This window comes from Schistocerca piceifrons, chromosome 2 (assembly GCF_021461385.2).
Source record: "Schistocerca piceifrons isolate TAMUIC-IGC-003096 chromosome 2, iqSchPice1.1, whole genome shotgun sequence".
Lineage (NCBI taxonomy): Eukaryota > Metazoa > Arthropoda > Insecta > Orthoptera > Acrididae > Schistocerca > Schistocerca piceifrons.
In genome coordinates this window covers 100,037,639-100,055,931 of record NC_060139.1, presented here as the reverse complement: position 1 = coordinate 100,055,931, position 18,293 = coordinate 100,037,639, and the positions used below count along the sequence as shown (strand labels likewise).

Here is an 18,293-nt window from a genome sequence, read left to right as displayed (position 1 = left end):
GCAGTTGTTAAAGACACTGATCTCGCTTTCGTGAGGACGTAGTTTGCTACAACTTGCCAACCCGATTTGAATTTCATGTGCTTTTCCTAATCGTTTCACGCAAATGAAGTTATTGTCCCTTCATCAAGGCCTATCCTACATATTCTTTGCATGTATACTTTGTGCTACTTTGTTGCATTGCATCAAAATGGATAATCCTGTTAATTCACAGACACTACCTCTTAATTTTTTACACAAAGTGCACCAAAAGGATAAAATGCCTAATTAGCATTTGTTTGATGCTACTGATCTCTTGTTCACAACAAAAATTACATCTTCTCATACTCTTTGCGGCATTTATCACTGGTTCGTCATTCTTTCATCACTTAAGAGAATATGTCGAAACACAATGACAATCATTGCTTTTAAATCAGTTTCGCTTTGAGGTTTGGGGATAGAAGCAGCAGTGCCCTTTTGCTACTAAGTAAGAACAATGATACTGGAGGAATTTATGAAAAGTAAGGTAACATCCATACATGTCAACACCACGTGTGATATTGCAAGCAACGATTATATACCAGGTTATTAACCATCTCACCATGTCCCGCCAGCTATTGTACCTTCCCACTGGAACCCAAAACTTTGTAAGAATCTGGTTTCATCAAGTGCGTTACCCCATATATTTTTCTGGTACATTACCCACAAGGAATTAGCAAGTTTGAAATTATTCATGCTGTTTACTGTGAACCAGCTGATTCAGCTACCTCAGGATAGGCTTAGCTCGCACCAGATCAGGAATGCTAAGAGAGCGACTGTATAAAGTGGTTTATATGCACAGCTTCCTCTAAAATAAATGAATGACATGTTGTTATTTGCAGATAGCACATACTGAACAAAATACAGAATATACTAAAACTGCACCTTAACTGTGTATTTAATTCTCTATCTACAAATCAGTAAAGCGAAGTTCAGCCATCTGAATTTTTGCAGTTTAAATAGGGAAACACTTTGGTAGTACCAGATTCAAGATGATAATGTTTATGTAATGTTGTAATATAGTCATGCACTTCACTTGAAAGGCTTAACATAATGAGCCACAAAGAACTGAATCACTGTATCCTAGAGATGTGGTTTGTCATTTTGCAAGCTTTCTTGTGTATACAAGGTACTTCTGTCCATAAAAAGTAAATACTTTCATTCACATCACGATATCTTGCTAGAAACATTACAAACTATTGGTATATGAGGAGTTGTGAAGAAACGGTTTCAGTCTACACCTCCATTAATGAGAGACATGTGACAGAAATTACCTAAGCCAACACCCAAAACCAAAGTTCGCTTACAGATATGCGTAGCTTACAGTGCTCTCTTATTTCTAATTCATGAAAATGACCTAAGCTCCAAATCAATTGTACTCTTTGCTGACAGTACAAATATTGTTGTAACTAACATAAACCAGGTATTGCCAACTTCAGCAACTATAGTTTAGGAATATTTACAAAATTGGTTTTGAATGATGAGGTTAACCATAACAATGTACAAAAACATAACATTGCCACTTACTGTAAAGAAGGCACATCAGGTTGCCGACAGGCACGAGTAAGACACTCACATAAAGCTTTCGGCCACAATCTTGATCAGCAGAAGAGAAGCACACACCATTCATACACATAAGCAAGCACACCTCACGCACGCGACTGCCAGCTCAGGCCAAGCTTCTAGAGCTGATGGTCATGTGTTCGTGAAGTGTGCTTACCTGTGTGTATGAATGTTGTGTGTTTCTATGTTTCTCTTTTGCTGATGAAGGCTATGACCAAAAGCTTTGAGTTCGTATCTTTAAATTATGCCCGTCTGCGACACATCTTCTTTGTGGTAATGAACAAACCATCTTTTCCTACACTGTTGATATTCCTACCTGGAGTAAACACTGTTCAAGTTAGCCTTAAACAAATCAAAACTTAAGCCTTAAACAAATCAAAACTTAATTATATCTACTGCGTGAAAACAGTCACAAAATGACCTGGACCTCAGAATACAAAATGAAAGAGGTTACGAGTGTAGCTGTCACAGAATTGTAAGGTGTCCATAAAAATGAAAATTTCGGCTGGAAAGCCACATCCACTAACTTAGTAATTCGTCTTGTAAACACTATAGTACAATTTTCTACTTTGCTTACATACACACTGTTATTACCTATGGCCTCACTTTCTAGATAAATCTAAAAACTATTTCACACTACAAAAACAAGGTGTTATAATAATTACCAACAGTTCAAGTATAGCACCCTCCAAGCAGTTATTTTAACCCTAGGATGCCCAAGCCTGTTTTTCTAACTTGGATGCCTGGGGGTGGGGGGTGGGGGGGGGGTTCGGTGAGCCCATAGATATTGAATAAGTTTACTGACGAAAAATTACAACTTTCAAAATGGTTTATGTATTTTAACTAAGGCATCGGTTTATAAATGTTGTTAATTGTTATAAATATTGGATTGAGTGAATAAAAAATTGACATTACAATACAAAATACAGATGTGTTCATATACAATAGACTGGTCCTCAACTTCAAGGCAAGAGACACACTCCACAATTTTTTCTGAATGTGTGTTACACACGTTTATGACACTGTCCACAATACTGTCTTGGTTTGCTTAGATTGTTGTACTTCTGCTCTATGTTTTAGCTTCTCTTACACAAATATGGCACCGACCTTTCCCTGCAGGAGGCTGACGTGCTTCTGTTGTCACTTCTTTTTCTTTTGTAGAATAGTCTCCACTGATTGAACAATTTGGTTGGATAATCCTCTTGCATTGGCACTTCTTTCTTCTTACCTGCAATTTCACTAGTTCCATCACAGTTTGCAGAAGATAAAGTTTCCGTTTGTAGTGTTTCTTTTCATTCCATCTTGGATGTTGCTGGATGAATATGGTGGTTGCATTGATAGCACAAATGTCGACGAGAGAGTAAAATACAGATACAGATGATCTCTTTGTTCCCCTCTTGCTGGTGTACATACGTGCTATTTGATCAATGGTATAAATTCCACCATTAGCGGAATTATAATATGCATTTATCTCATTTTTATTCTTCTCTCCTCCAACAGTGCCTTTAACTTGGTGCATTGTTGACATCAGTAAGTTTTAACTTGGTTTGGTTTTTGCTATGTAGGGCACCAAATTTGCTGGAGGCCTACCTGTTGATGGGTCTGTGAACAAGAACATTGATGAATATAGCTCTCAATTTGAAGTGTACTTCATTATGTCTGGAATATGCTTCCTGTTAAGACTCGAGAGTTCCTACTGTAGTAACTTTGTGGTCTTTGTATAACTCTTCCGCCAAATCCAGCGATGTGTAGTACCGGTCTGTAGTAATATTTCAACCAGTATTTTTTCACAGGTGCTACCAGACATTTGACCACAGCTGCTGAACCCCATTCTTCTTTCGACAAATTCTGAACATTACCTGCATAGGGTCCCACATTCAAGACGTATCTGTCCCACATTCAAGACGTATCTGTCAACTGCATCGGATGTCATGCATATTAAGAATGCCATACTTGCCTAGTTTATCCTTCATAAATACTTTGAAGGGGCAGCGCCCTCTAAACAAGCTGAGCATCTCATCAATGGTGAGGTGGACCCCTGGTTTATACAGTAGTGGAAACCTATCATTCACTTTGTTGAAAAGATTACAGATTGCTGTGAACTTGTCTGCTTCCCTTCTTAGCTGGCGGGTACTTTTGTCATCAAACCTTATGATTGCAATAATTCCTTGAAATGTTCCCTTGCCATAATACCCTTGTAAACTGGTCAACCCACTAGGTCTGACCAAAGATCGTGTACACTGACAGAATAGTCCTTATTTGCCCCCGTAAGTATCACGATTCCTATAAAGGCATACAATTCTTTCTCATTAGTCAAAGTAACATTTTGCCTAACTGCCTCTTCATTTGAATGTTTTACCTATAACATCCATGATGTCAGGCGTAAGAATTAACTTCAAGGGTTCTCCAGGTGATTGGCAAACACCAGCTGGAGTTATTCCTGCCTGCTCTCTTACTATATTAGCAACAGACCTCCGAGGAATTCTAAGCTGTGTGGTCACGTACCTTCTTCCAGACTTGGCCACAGTAACATCCTGATGGTCACTGCCTGAAGCTGCACTACCTTCATCTTCTCTAACATCCACATCACTTTCCCGATCTAAATCATAGTCCATTTCACACCATCCTCATATTCACTTTCACTCCCCAAGTCAGAATCTTCATCTAAAATTTCATTCAGAACTCTTTCTAAAGACGAGTCACGTATTCTTTGTCACTTTTACGTTTGGGTGTGAACAGTAGGGAACCGCACTAACTCCCTGCAAGTTTACAAGATAAATAACAGCTGATTGACATCAACAATCCCTTCCTCTGAAAGTAAACCGATTGTTGTGAATATCAAGAATACCAATCGCCAAGAAACTAACTTGCATTCTTGTAGAGATGAGAAATACGAAATCCTACGAAGGGAAATATTCTATAGCATGGAAGCCTAAGAGGGGGGAGGGGGGGGGGCAGTTGTTGGACCTATAATAAGTTTATTAATTTTTTCTTTCAAAGCAGAAATTTTCTATAAAATATATTGACACTAATGTTTCATAAAATAGCTAACAAACAATAACTCAAAGGAAATATGTAGTATGAAAGTTACTTGGGCAAAAGCAGGGGGACATAAAAAAAATTGTTGGTTCACCGAACATCCCCCCCCCCCCCCTCCCCTTAGCCATCCTAGGGTTAACAGCTAATATTCTTAAAATATTGTATTCATGGGGATCCACAGGCCCAGATGCTTAATAAACGTAAACATCGCATTAGACTACTACGGACGACGTTTGTGTGTGTATTAAGCTAATGTGCATTGACAATTTCAAAATCAACTCGGATCTGCATAGGTAAATGCCTAATTTATCAATTTTTGTTTTCTGAAATTATGAACAATTTAAATAATTAAATCAAACAAACACTCCATTTGATCCTCGTTTATTACAACAAACATTACATGAAGTAAGGTAATCCTTCTGTCCAGTTATAAGTTGGGACAACACAAACATTCCTTATTACCAGTATGTTCACTTAAAAGATTTTCAATTTACACACAGAAAATTTGAAACATAAAATTAAGCACAACTGTTCTCCAGGCACTCTTGCATGATCATATTGACAAATGAAAAAACAAAAATACAAGGGAGAATATCTTAGGTAACTTCATCCCAAAGCAAGAAGAGTTCTACATGTGCTGAGTATAGTCTACTTAGGATAGCATCCTCACCCACTGCAGTCCAGTTAATTTAGAAAAAAAAAATAACTGGCCAAAGTGAGAACTGCAACACATCAAGTAGCAACGAAGAACTGTACTGCAGGAAGTTGGGACATCACAGTCCCCGCCTCAACAGGTGCAGATGGTTCACACTTAGCTCTCTGGTGTGTGAACGCATCTGACATGGGCCCCCCAACAACCTCAACCAAAGTGAAGAGGTTTGCTAGAAAGAAGGGTATGGTTTGTATGGTTTGTTTCTTTACTAGGTTCCCATATTCAACTTTAGGAGATTTGTTGAGTTGGCTTTTTTGCGAGGCGTAATTTATATTTTCTGAGACTTTTCTTGGGTTGGGGTGCTACCCTAAGAGAGTCAATAGCACAAGAGCTCTCCTCCTGCACACACTCAGCACTGTTACATAAGTTTGTATCTCAAACGTGTTAAAATATAACTTCGATTTTGACAATTTTCTTGTTTTCTGTGGGAGCCCACCACCTCAAACTGGAACACCTGTGGGGAAAAAAAAAAAAAAAGTTTTATTCCTTACAACCTCAAGAAGTCTTTTTTAATATGTTTGCAAGTTACACAAAATTGTCATAAAAACTGAACACTTTACCTCTGGCACCAATAGAGGTGCTCACAGAATTACTCTTTTTTGTGTAGTCGGCCATCACCCCATTTTACAGCGTAAATAAATCTGCCATATATTCACACTCCACCTTAGTAGCAAATGAGTATTGTAGTGCATGTACAAGCAACAATTACTATGAACCACTTGATGAATAACAATGTGTGGGGCACTATTTTCTATTTGATACTTCAATACACATAGTTAATCCAGTTACGTTTTAGTGCATTTACTAAATAGATCTTCAAGAGGTATAGGATTTGCAAATTGTTTTATATTCACAATCCTGCACAGGTAGAGGTACACTATAGTGACTGAACATAACCACAAAATGCGAGAACCGTATTTTATAAACTCCTGACTTTAGTAATATAGGGAGGGGCAAAAGATAAAGAAAAATGACACGTTCCATTCAGTATAGATTCCCACACAATGTCTTAAAAATTGGGCTTTGCTTTGTGAGGTTCTCTATTTTCTAGTGCATAATTCTTCTGTGGCTTGTTTTGTTTCCATCTGCTTACAAATTCCAGATGTTCAATACTGCATGTTTATATAAAATCACGTATATTCTTTACATATAGCCAGCAATTCTCATACTGAGCACAAAACTTGGGACACACAATCTATTGGACTCACCCTCTATACAAGGAACACTTTATCAGCTATATGAACCAACAAACATTTATCATATAAATAACACTAAGGGTAAAAGAAAACAATTTGGGAACATAAGCAGGCTTCTGAAGGTTTCTGTACACAGTGTAAAGGTAACTTCGTCATTTTCTTACTCAAACAACATGCACAACATTCATAGCAAAAAGGCACCACATTCATTAACTGCAGCCACTAACTCGCCAGAAAATCACAACACATTTTTCACCAAACTATTTCACAGCAGATCACACTGTAGTTCCACCCTTAAATCATCACACATACATCAAAATGACATCTAAGTAAGTGCCCATGTGTTGAAAAGCAATTGGAATTGCTCAACAGAATAAACACCACTGGATCTGATAAAACCCCAGTTCAATTCTACACAGAGTTTGTGAAAGAATTCACCTCACTTCCAGCTGCAGTGTACCATAGGCCTCTTGAGGAACAAAGTATTCCAAATGATTGGGGTGAGGGGGAGGACATCCCTATTTTCAAGAAGGGTCACCAAGAAGATGCTCAAAACCAATAGCCCTACACCTCTGATGTCATTCTGTTGTGGAATTTTGCAACATGTTTTAGACCGAAAATCTCTGTAGGAACCAACATGGGTCCCGAAAAATCCTGTGAAATCCAGCTCAATCTCAGAAAGCAGTAGCCACAGGCACCCAGGTAGATGCGATGTTCCTAGACTTTATGGAGTACCATACTGAATATGTGACTGGATTGTAGTTTTGCTAGCAAACAGAACACAGCATATCATTGTGAACTGAAAAGTCTTCAAACGCAAAAGTAACTTCGGGCATGCCCCAGCAGAGTGGTACTGGGAGATTGGATAACTTTTCAGAACGTATGAAAATGATCTGGTAGGAAAAGAGAGAGAAGGAAACATAGTAGGTGCATATGGATTGGGGGAAAGAAATGAGAGGAAGCCGTTTGGCAGAATTTTGCACAGGAGCATAACCTAATCATGGAAGAATCCTGGAAATACTAGAAGGTATCAGATACATTATATAATGTCAAGGCAGAGATTTTGGAACCAGGTTTTAAATTTTAAGACATTTCCAGGGGCAGATTTGGACTGACCACAATCTATTGGTTATGAACTGTAGATTAAAACTGAAGAAACTGCAAAAAGGTGGGAATTTAAGGAGATGGGACCTGGATAATCTGACTAAACCAGGGATTGTACAGAGTTTCAGGGAGAGCGTAAGGGAACAAATGGCAGGAATGGGGGAAAGAAATACAGTAGAAGAAGAATGGGTTACTTTGAGGGATGAAGTAGTGAAGGCAGCAGAGGATCAAGTAGGTAAAAAGACGAGGGCTAGTAGAAGTCCGTGGGTAACAGAAGAAATATTGAATTTAATTGATGAAAGAAGAGAATATAAAAATGCAGTAAATGAAGCAGGCAAAAAGGAATACAAACGTCTCAAAAATGACATCGACAGGAAGTGAAAAATGGCTAAGCAGGGATGGCTAGAGGATAAATGTAAGGATGTAGAGGCACTAGGGGTAAGATAGATACTGCCTACAGGAAAATCGGAGAGACCTTTGGAGAAAAGAGAACCACTTGTATGAATGTAAAGAGCTCAGATGGAAACCCAGTTCTAAGCAAAGAAGGGAAAGCAGAAAGGTGAAAGGAGTATATGGAGGGTCTATACAAGGGTGACGTACTCGAGGACAATATTCTGGAAATGGAAGAGAAATTTGTTAACATCGAGTGGAGTGCAGCCATGTATGTAAGTGAAACATGGACAATAAATAGTTTGGACAAGAGAATAGAAGCTTTCGAAATGTGGTGCTACAGAAGAATGCTGATACAGAAGAATGCTGAAGATTAGATGGGTAGATCATATAACTAATGAGGAGGTATTGAATAGGATTTGGGAGAAGAGAAGTTTGTGGCACAACTTGACTAGAAGAAGGGACCGGTTGGTAGGACATGTTCTGAGGCATCAAGGGATCACAAATTTAGCATTGGAGGGCAGCGTGGAGGGTAAAAATTGTAGAGGGAGACCAAGAGATGAATACACTAAGCAGATTCAGAAGGATGTAGGTTGCAGTAAGTACTGGGAGATGAAGTTTGCACAGGATAGAGCAGCATGGAGAGCTGCATCAAACCAGTCTCACCACCACCACCACCACCACCACCACCACCACCACCACCACAACAACAAGATAACATAGGAAGTTCTGTGAGATGTTTTGCAATTGGTGCTGTTGTATACACACAAGCGAAATGCAGGAAGACTAACAGAGAATCGCTGGGGAGTGTGGCAAGTGACCCCTAACACAAACATATGTTAACGTATTATGATTGCGTCGACAGAAGACCCTTTTGTGTAAAATCACACGATTGCAGAACAATCGCTGGAATTGTTCGGGCAGCTGCACGAAGACCGACTTCTTCCCAGATTCATTACTTACACAGACTAAAGTGGGTGGATCCAGTCAGTGGGGTCGAACTGTAAAGCAAAGAAGTTAAAACACACAGTAGAAGGCATAAAAGGGTACATCAATTCTAAAAACTGAGGGAGGGGGAGAAAGAGTGCTCTTTGCATGGGGGAGTGGTCATGGGTCCCAGACCTAGGAAAGACAGGCCCCAAACACATCCATCCTGCCCTGCTCCAAGAGCAAAGCAAGATTTTATAACTGAAAATAAAAACCACATTCACGTAGAAAACTGAGGACTAGTTTAACCATCCATGACTTGTCTGCTGGAAGACAAGGAATCTGGAGGGCTGTACTTAGTACAAAGGGAAAAAGGAAGAGTACCTTACACACACACACACACACACACACACACACACACACACACACACACACGAGTGCCAAACTGCAGTAGTTTCCGGACTATGTAGAGCCTTTTAAGAGCAGTAGTGCACCAGATTCATTCTTCTGTTGGGCAAAAAGAGACTTGACTGCTTATCTGCACCTGGCATCATGAAAGGGATTGGGGTAAGTATCGTAACACTGAATGGTCAGCAGTTCACTCGCCAGGATGCCCACATGACTTGGGACCCAGAGGAAGGCAATAGAGCACACGGCGCAGCCACGGATAGAGAGAGTTCATGGATAGCAGAGACCAAAAGATGGTGGGAGTAGCATCAGTCTACAACCTGTAAGCTAGTCATTGAGTTGGTACATATTAAAACACTGTGCGGTGGAGGGAGTGGAGGCCAGAGAAACTGACGACCCTGTTTATGCTAACTACTCTGCTCTGTGAACATACTACAATATGATCCTGGCAGTAAATGATGTTCCACACCAGTAGGACACGTAGAAGTGTATCCTGCATTATCTATCGTTTTAGAGCCATCGGTGTAGAAGATTGATATCGCATCTATGTACCGTTACCCTGAACTTCTCGAGCAGCGTGTAAGCCATATCTCATCTTTCTTAATGACTTACTTGCCATCTACAATGTCCCACAAAGAAAAGGGGTTTGGTGGAACATGCTTCATGTGCCAAACATCCGCCCTGGTACCACCCACTCCAAACAGGGCTCACCTAGTGGCAGCACCAGCTGCCTGGCGAGGCGTAAGGGCTATGGTGGGGAAGGGGCAGGGGGGGGGGGGGACAGGGAGGGGGGGGGGGGACAGGAACCCACACCAAAGATGCTAGGAAGGGAGTTCTTCCCCATCTGGCTCACACTACGGATTCCAATTTACAGATAGAGGTCAAACCCCCTCAAGCAGACCAGAAACCGCACAACAAAGCAAAGTCAGGAGGATAGCCAGACGAACATAAGAACACCAGGAGACAGAAAGGAAGAGGCAAAGAGAATGGAGTAGGGGCAGCGAAGGAGAAGGAAGAGGAAGTTAAACCAGCCCAGAAAAAGAAGGAAGGCTGCAGTGGCTCAGGGAACCATGCGCACCATCCCTGTACCCACAAGAGAGCTGTGGGCTCACTTGGGGAGAGGGTGGCTTGAGGAGTATAAATATGGATGTCCGCGTAGAACCACGAAAACCACCTCTCAGGTGCGTGCCCCTTCTCACTCAAATTCGTAGAAATCACAGACATAAATTGACGGGCTTGCTGCTAAAGCCACATGTTATATCACATGCCGAAACCTCTCATTTTTGACCAGAAATGGTTCTGGTCAAAAATGAGAGGTTTCGGCTTGTGATATAACATCAGAACGTGCATCTTTTGGTGCAAGAGCCAGACTTTTGTGGACTGATCTGAATGAGATATGCATGGTTGCGTTTGGTGGAAGAAGCACATTAGTCCTGGACTTGCCTGGTTCTTGCACCGGTAGTTGGCAGCACTAGTGTGGCAGGCTGTTGTGTTGTTTACATGGCTGCATGTGAAATTGTTCAGATCGTACATTTATCTGTACTGTATATTGTGTTTAAGGCATGTCTTCCGATGATTCACGCAGTGATAGTGAATATGAACACATGACAAGGAAAATAAAAGGTGATTCTAGTAAATGGAACAGAAACACAGACAATGGCGAAGTTATTCCAGCTCGTGAAACTGGGCCTGCATGCAACTGCAAAAGAAAATGTTTGGAAGTACATTTGCGAAAGAGTGAAGTATTCTATGAACAACTTAGGGAAGAAACTAAAAGGGCCAGGGAAAATAAAGTTGTTGCATGTTTAGCATTTGATTGCCAGCAAAATTTGCCTCTTCCAGTACTTCCTTCAACAGATGTATTTTATCTGAGACAACTGTTGATGTACAACTTTAATATACACTGTTGCAGCAGTGGAAAGGCTCAAATGTTCATGTGCACAGAATGTGATGGCAAAAGGGATCCTGATGAAGTTATTTCCTGCTTAGATTGGTACCTTAAACATGTCATTCCCCCTGATACAACTGAAATTTTCAGATAACTGTGCTGCCCATAACAAAAACAAGGCACTTCTACAGTATCTCTTCAGTCTTGCACATACTAACAAATTTCAGAAAATTACACATTACTTTCCAGAGCGGGGACACTCATATTTGCCTCGTGATAGGGACTTCGGGAACATTGAAAAGAGGAAAAGGGTTGTAACTAGATTGCACCTTCCCGAAGAGTGGCATTCACTTTTAAGAAAAACATCTAAATTCTTAACAGTTGTTCCTGTGAAACAAAACATGCTCAAAAGTTACAAAGACCACTTTAAACAGTTCTTTAAAACAAATATGAAAGCAAAACAATGAGCTTTTCAAAATTTTCACAGTATAAAATATCGTACAGCTATGCTCACAAAAACATACTTAAAGCCAGCCAGAATCAACACATGACTGTTATGTCAGAGTTTGCACCACTAAAGAAGGCAATGAAAGAAGACAATACCTTCCCAGAGGAATCACCGTATGGTGGTCCTATACCTCTTAAAAGGCACAAATATGATGTCATGAAATTGGTTAGAAAGTATATTCCTACTGCAGATATGGGTTTCTATGAAAAACTCTGCAGGAAATGATGATGGTGAACCCAGCCCAAATGAAATAGAGTAAGAATATTTTAAAATGACCAAAATGTTCTGAGACTGTAGATTTTATATTTAGTTAATGATAATATCCTTAAAAAATTTACATCAGGACAGAATAGTTTACGTTATAAGGCATGCAAAACTAATGTATAATTTCTCCGACAAAAGATATTGTAAAATGCCTGGTAATCAATGAAAAGTAAATTATGATTCATTAATTGTTATTTTGTTTTCATGTTATTTATGTCCGATTTTGCATGCAGTATTTCAGATTTTGAAGTCTTTGGTGCAAAAACCATGAAGTCCAAATATTTATAATTGCAATTTGATTTAATGTGTACTTTTAATTTCAAAATTTTATACATTGCATATAAAATACAGAGCTATAAGTAAGTAACGTTGACTTATATAATTTCTCAAAAATACACACCTGTAGATGTCAAACTTCGTTTCTCAGAATGTGTATAGTGTGATTTGCCTGGTTTTTGCAGCAAACGCTTCAACTACGAATGAATGAAGCTAAATGTTTCCCCCAAGACTCCAAAATGCCGGATTTAAATGCAATTTAACTGTTGCCTACAACAGAGTAAACATTTTGAGGCCTGTTGCCACGTACTCCTTCACTGCATAACTCACATGGACAAAATACTTTTTTTGAGAAGTAAGTTGAATTTTCAAATTCTGGTACAGGATGATTTGGGCAGTTTGGCTGCAGTTGGCAGTGATAGTTCAGGCCCAATGTCTACTGGACCCTTGCGCAATCATAGTTCAAAACACTCCCCACCTAGAAATGCCATGGGATGGCTTAGTAAACTCTCAATGAAGTTATCGCCTTCCAACTTCGCCTAAACCTCAAGCTACACAACAGATCAGAGTGTCATCTCAACCAAGACAAATCTACCCTTCGCAGCAGACAGCAAGCAACGTGGAAAGTGAAATGTACAGCTGCAGTCAAAGGAACCCACATATAGGCAAACAATGAGCCATAAAAACTACAGAGATACAGTAGAAAACTTAAAACATGGATGTAACAACAAAGGAAGTCACCAGACCACAGTGACAGGCAAGCAACCTAATGTTCTTGAACCCAGTATCCGATGAGGAAATAACCAAGATTATAAACAAGCTAAGAAAAAGTCTACTGGACACGATGAAATGTCACACACCACTATTGGATATTGTCAACTGCTCATTAATTGGAAGGTAGTATCTGTGTACAAAAAAAACAGAAAGAATGATGATCCTAACAAATGCAGACCAGACTCTGTAGTATCAGGTTTTTCAAAAATAATAGAAATGCTCATGCTCAAAAGACTGAAAGCTCAACACGAATACCAGAATGGGAAATAAAAGGTATAGCAACGTCATAATCAACAGAATTTATTGTACAGGTCTTGGAAAATCGAATGGAGTTTTCTTTGCCCTACCCAAGGCATCTGACACAACCAATCAGTCCTACTATTAAAAAATTATATATAACTGGTATTCACAGGCATGCAGCAACCTGGATAACATCAGACCTCAGTGACAGGAGGCAATATGCAACTGAGCATAATATACAGATCATAAGTTCCAAACATGAAATGTGGTGCACCTCAAGTTTCTGTAACGGGACCTTTCCTCTTCAATTAGTATGTAGATAATTTTTTGATTGGACTGGGCTGGGTGAAGCAGCGTCAGTTAGGTGGTCATGCATAAAACTAGACAAGGATCTAATTTGGAAACAGCAGATAAATAATTGTTCGAACACACAAAGCTCTGTGACATTTGTGATACATAACTGGCTCAGTATGCACTTCAAGATCTATTGTACACTATTTATAATGGAGTTTCTGAACTTTACATGCAATATGAAATCACTGTATGGAGGGACTACTGTCACAGGAAAAAAATGAAATAATGAAGGAACTCATCGGAATTATACTGAGAAAGAAGCAAAAAGAATTGTATGTGACTGTAGGCTTTCCCGGCGTTCAAACTATTGATGAAGGTTTCTCGGGTCTCCACCCGGCTGGAGACCCAAGAAACCTTCATCAAAAAGAATTGTTTCAAACATCTTAAAATTTCCACCATTTTATATATGCTAGACAATTCTGACTGCCAATGTGAAAACCTGCAGAACTGGAGACCAGACTGTTCATCCACATTTACAAAAGAAACACGGACTACAGATTTCCAAAAAAGGACCTATACACTACGGTATCGAGATAATACAAGCATTGTCATGAAAATTACAGAACCTCAGGACTGAGATGATGTTCCTGGAAAAAAGTTAGTCTAGCGGTAGCTTCCAATACCAATAAGAACACCATCACCATATCTGCAAGCCAAACTAGCTAAAAGAAACATTTCAGGAGCTGACAATGAGCCACTGAATAAAAAAGCACAAAATTAAGAAAGAAAATCCACGTTTGGTGGTATAGGACTATACATTACGGTATAAATACTTACTGGGAGAAAACAGTTGTGCGTTCTCAGATACCAAGATAATGTACTTGTACAAGGGTGAAATTTGCAGCAGCCCAAGGAAGTGTGGTACACTTCCTTTTCCGATTCCTTTTCCTGTAAGACTCGAGGAAGAAGCCTTCATTTCTGCGTAATGACATACTGATAGATGAGCTTAATTTCTGGAAAACAGAAACATTCAGTCACAGTGTATGAGAAAACTATTTTAATGGAAATAAACGTCAGTGCAAAAGAAAACTAGTATATAGAATTTGAGGTGTTGCATATTCTCACCTGATGTCTGATGATGGTGATAATAAATATTGGACTTCATGTTGAAAATGTGACACATCCACAGACTGATAGGGGATGTGCAAGCAATAATGTGAAGATGTTACCAGTATGCCATTTTACTTCATGTAATGCTAGAATAAGAAATAATTATACAACTAAAACTGTCACAGCATGTATTTAATAGTCACAGATTTCACAGGTGTACTACTGTGTGCCACATAGAAGTCATCACAAAATTGACAGTCAATTTGCAACAAAACAAAAAATTTATAACCGTAACTTGAATATTAATACTCTTATCTCTTAGCCCAAATGTCTACCTCTCTAAAAACCTTAGCCCAAATGTCTACCTCTCTAAAAAAAAAAAAAAAAGGGGTCCAAGTGAAGGAAAGAACACCAGTCTCTCATGTTCCAGATAACAGCTGCCAAGTGAAGGAGAATTTAATAATTTAAAATTATCAAATTTGTCAAGATACCTCACTTCTGATGTTGCATTGTACACAGTGATCTCAAGTTGGCATAAATTGAACTATTATATGTCCTGGGACCCTTACTGTTTCAGCCATATACTGATGCCAAACATGAAGCTTACTGTAAGGTATACTACACTGTTTGCAGATGACACATATCCAGGTAATAGACACAAGACAAAGCTGACCACGATTGAAATAATAAACCACTTATGTCATCACTGAGTGAACGGTTCAGTGAGAAAAATATCACTACTGTGGAAAAAAAAAAACCTACACGAGTTTCAGCCTCTCATCTCAAGAACGAGAACTCTTCGACTTGCTCCTAAACAACCAAAAGCGCACCAGTGCAAGTTCCCTTGGTTTCTTGGTATGTGGCTTGAAGAAAATCTTAAATGGAACACTCATGTCAGTTACATCTAAACAAGCTGTCAACTGTGTGTATATACTCTATGGGCATTCAGGAAATCTCTCACCAATTAGTCCCTAGACAAGTATATTCTTCTTACCTTCATACCATACTACAATAGGGGGATTCCGGTGGAACTCGCCCTGCAGCAAAGGTATCTTCACATTGCAATTTAAAAGGCAATATGTATAACACGCAATCTGAGATATGATGAATCCTGCAGACAACATTTCCAGAAACTTGGCATTATGACACCACCATCTGTTTAAACTTCCAATGGAAAGACAGACCGGTAATATTCAATGAACACATTCGTAGCTATTAAACAAGACAGCAGTGGGCCCCACATATGATTCAGTCCAGAACAAGTTACCAAAAACCTGTCTTCCATGTCAGGATTAGGCCTGATTATGGTGCACATTTCCTAAGAATGAACAAGTGAACGTACAATGTCTCCTGCTTTCTTATAATATTTAACAAACTTTCATGAAACATTGTTACAATGTGACTGTAAAAATTACTTGTAAAAATGTATGCTGACTTGTCCAATACATGTCCAAACTGCACAATATTATGATTACATGGATCAATAAAATACAATATTAAATGTTCCAACTGATCTTAATAAGCCACACTAAAAATCCAAAAACTAACAGTCACACCAAGCAATAGGTGATTTCTAACTATAAAAGGCAACATATTATACCCTGTTCTGTATGAAAAGTGAAATAATACTGTAAAGGGATGCCAGATGTCACTTAGAAACCCTTCAGCCCCAACCCGCCAAAGCTTGTTCGCTAAGGGAATTCCTCCAATATGAATTTATATATTATACATATTTAAGCATTAAATACTCTATCGACAAGAACAAAAATTTGTATTGTTGCTCAAATTTAATCTTATGCGCTCAAGAACTATCCACAAGCACCAACACTGAATCAATCTTCCCGCGCAATTAATACACAACGGTTACCCGCATGCAAAGACAGATACATGTCTAGCACTACAATTAACGCCTTCGTAAGCTAGAATTATGCTTAAACATGTCGGCATCTAATCATACATGATCTTCAAACGGATTTGTTTTTCATGCTTTGGAATGTATCTTGACATACAGTCACACCATACAAACACAATATACTGGAAAGTTCTACGCACATATCAAAATAACTGCGCACGGCAAGTTATTCACTAACAAACTGGTGTAGTTTAAAAGAAAAAATAAACGCTGTTTGCTTCCTGCACGGTAAAATACCACATCATCTTTTGCTCCTGCACGTGTATCGCCTTGTAAAGCATTTTTAGTTGTGTCAATTCAGTGAAACTCTTAATACAGTACTACAGTTCGCAAACACAGTGACTACAAGAAAAACTAAGCTTTCAACCAGTTCGCCACATGAGACGAAACTGTTCGAAACTTCTGTGTGTGCGCAAGTTAGAAAGAAACTTAACGTGCAACAAGCAAAACTACGTTTCTGTTAACAGCTCGTGTGAAAACAACATCCACAAGAACTCGTTACCAACTTACTTTGCTGTGGCTTCCTGCCCTCCATGCTACGCTCTCCACGTTACTTCGACTCCATCCTCCACAGGAAAGCGGCGTGTGCGTCTTTGTCCCGGGTTATATAGCACTTTGCGCGTCACAGTAGGAAAGTGGGGGAACTACCAACCTCGTGACAGTGCACCGTACTTGTAGAAGTGTTGGGGGTTTCTAGTGTTTGAAATAACACAAAATGATTTCCCTTTATACACATATTTATAGACGAGTGGCAGTCTTGTATTCCTTTGCTAAATAAAAAATAGGTACGGTACCGCGCGGAACAGAAGGCACGATGCAACAATATACATTTGCGCATCATTTGGACGATGTGGGCATTTTGTGAAACGACACGCCAGTATCTCTTGATTTTTCATTGTCTTTCGCAGTGAATTCGGTTTTTCTTGTATTTTGAATTCGTTATTTTTGACTGAAAATGTGATCAAACGTCAAAATGTTTCAGTTATTTGAAAATTATCAAGCGGTTATGGTTTCCTGCGACGTGACAAGTTCTGAGAATAAACGTCATATTTAAAAACAAAGTCACACTCGAAGCAAAAAAAAAAAGCAAAAAAAGCCTCTGGTAGACTGCTAACTTCATTTCACTGGATTCGCAGTATATAAATCTGGATCGGCATACGAATGGAAGTCAGCCGAAACTCAGACTGCGATGATGCAAAAGTAAAAATGCTCAGTTCCATTTTCAAATGTTCCTTTACAAAACAAAATTCAGGACTGCTGTCCCAGTTTTTGTCGTACAATTTAAAGATGATCAACAAACATACTGGTATCGGAGGTGTTGAGAAAATACTAAAATCGCTACAAGTGTATAGATCCACAGGACCTAAAGTTATCCCTTTCACGTTCCACATATTATTTGTGGCCGAGTTAAGCCCTTAAACACAACAATACATTAAATCCCTCGAAATAATTTACACAAACAGTGGGCAGTGTTTGGGAGAAAGAGCAGAGTCACACCTGGCTACAAAACGCGTAACAGAAATATCAATGGCATCTATCGGTAGTAGAATCTTAAAACATTCCGAGCTCAAATGTAATGAGGTACATTGAACAGAAGACCTTCCGAAAAAGCATGTGGCTCTATAACACACCAACGCTTATTTAACGGAAGCACGATCATACGGTGTTTCACA

General features: G+C 39.2%; 1 long non-coding RNA gene across 1 annotated transcript; it reads right to left on the bottom strand.

Moving 5' to 3' along the window:
* Positions 1–4,982: 4,982 nt before the first annotated feature.
* On the bottom strand, positions 4,983–17,284 carry LOC124775094. Its single transcript, XR_007015595.1, has 4 exons — positions 17,131–17,284; positions 14,724–14,854; positions 14,436–14,611; positions 4,983–5,783 (listed from the first exon to the last, which is right to left on the bottom strand). It is a non-coding gene; the product is annotated as an uncharacterized LOC124775094 (long non-coding RNA).
* Positions 17,285–18,293: the final 1,009 nt, after the last annotated feature.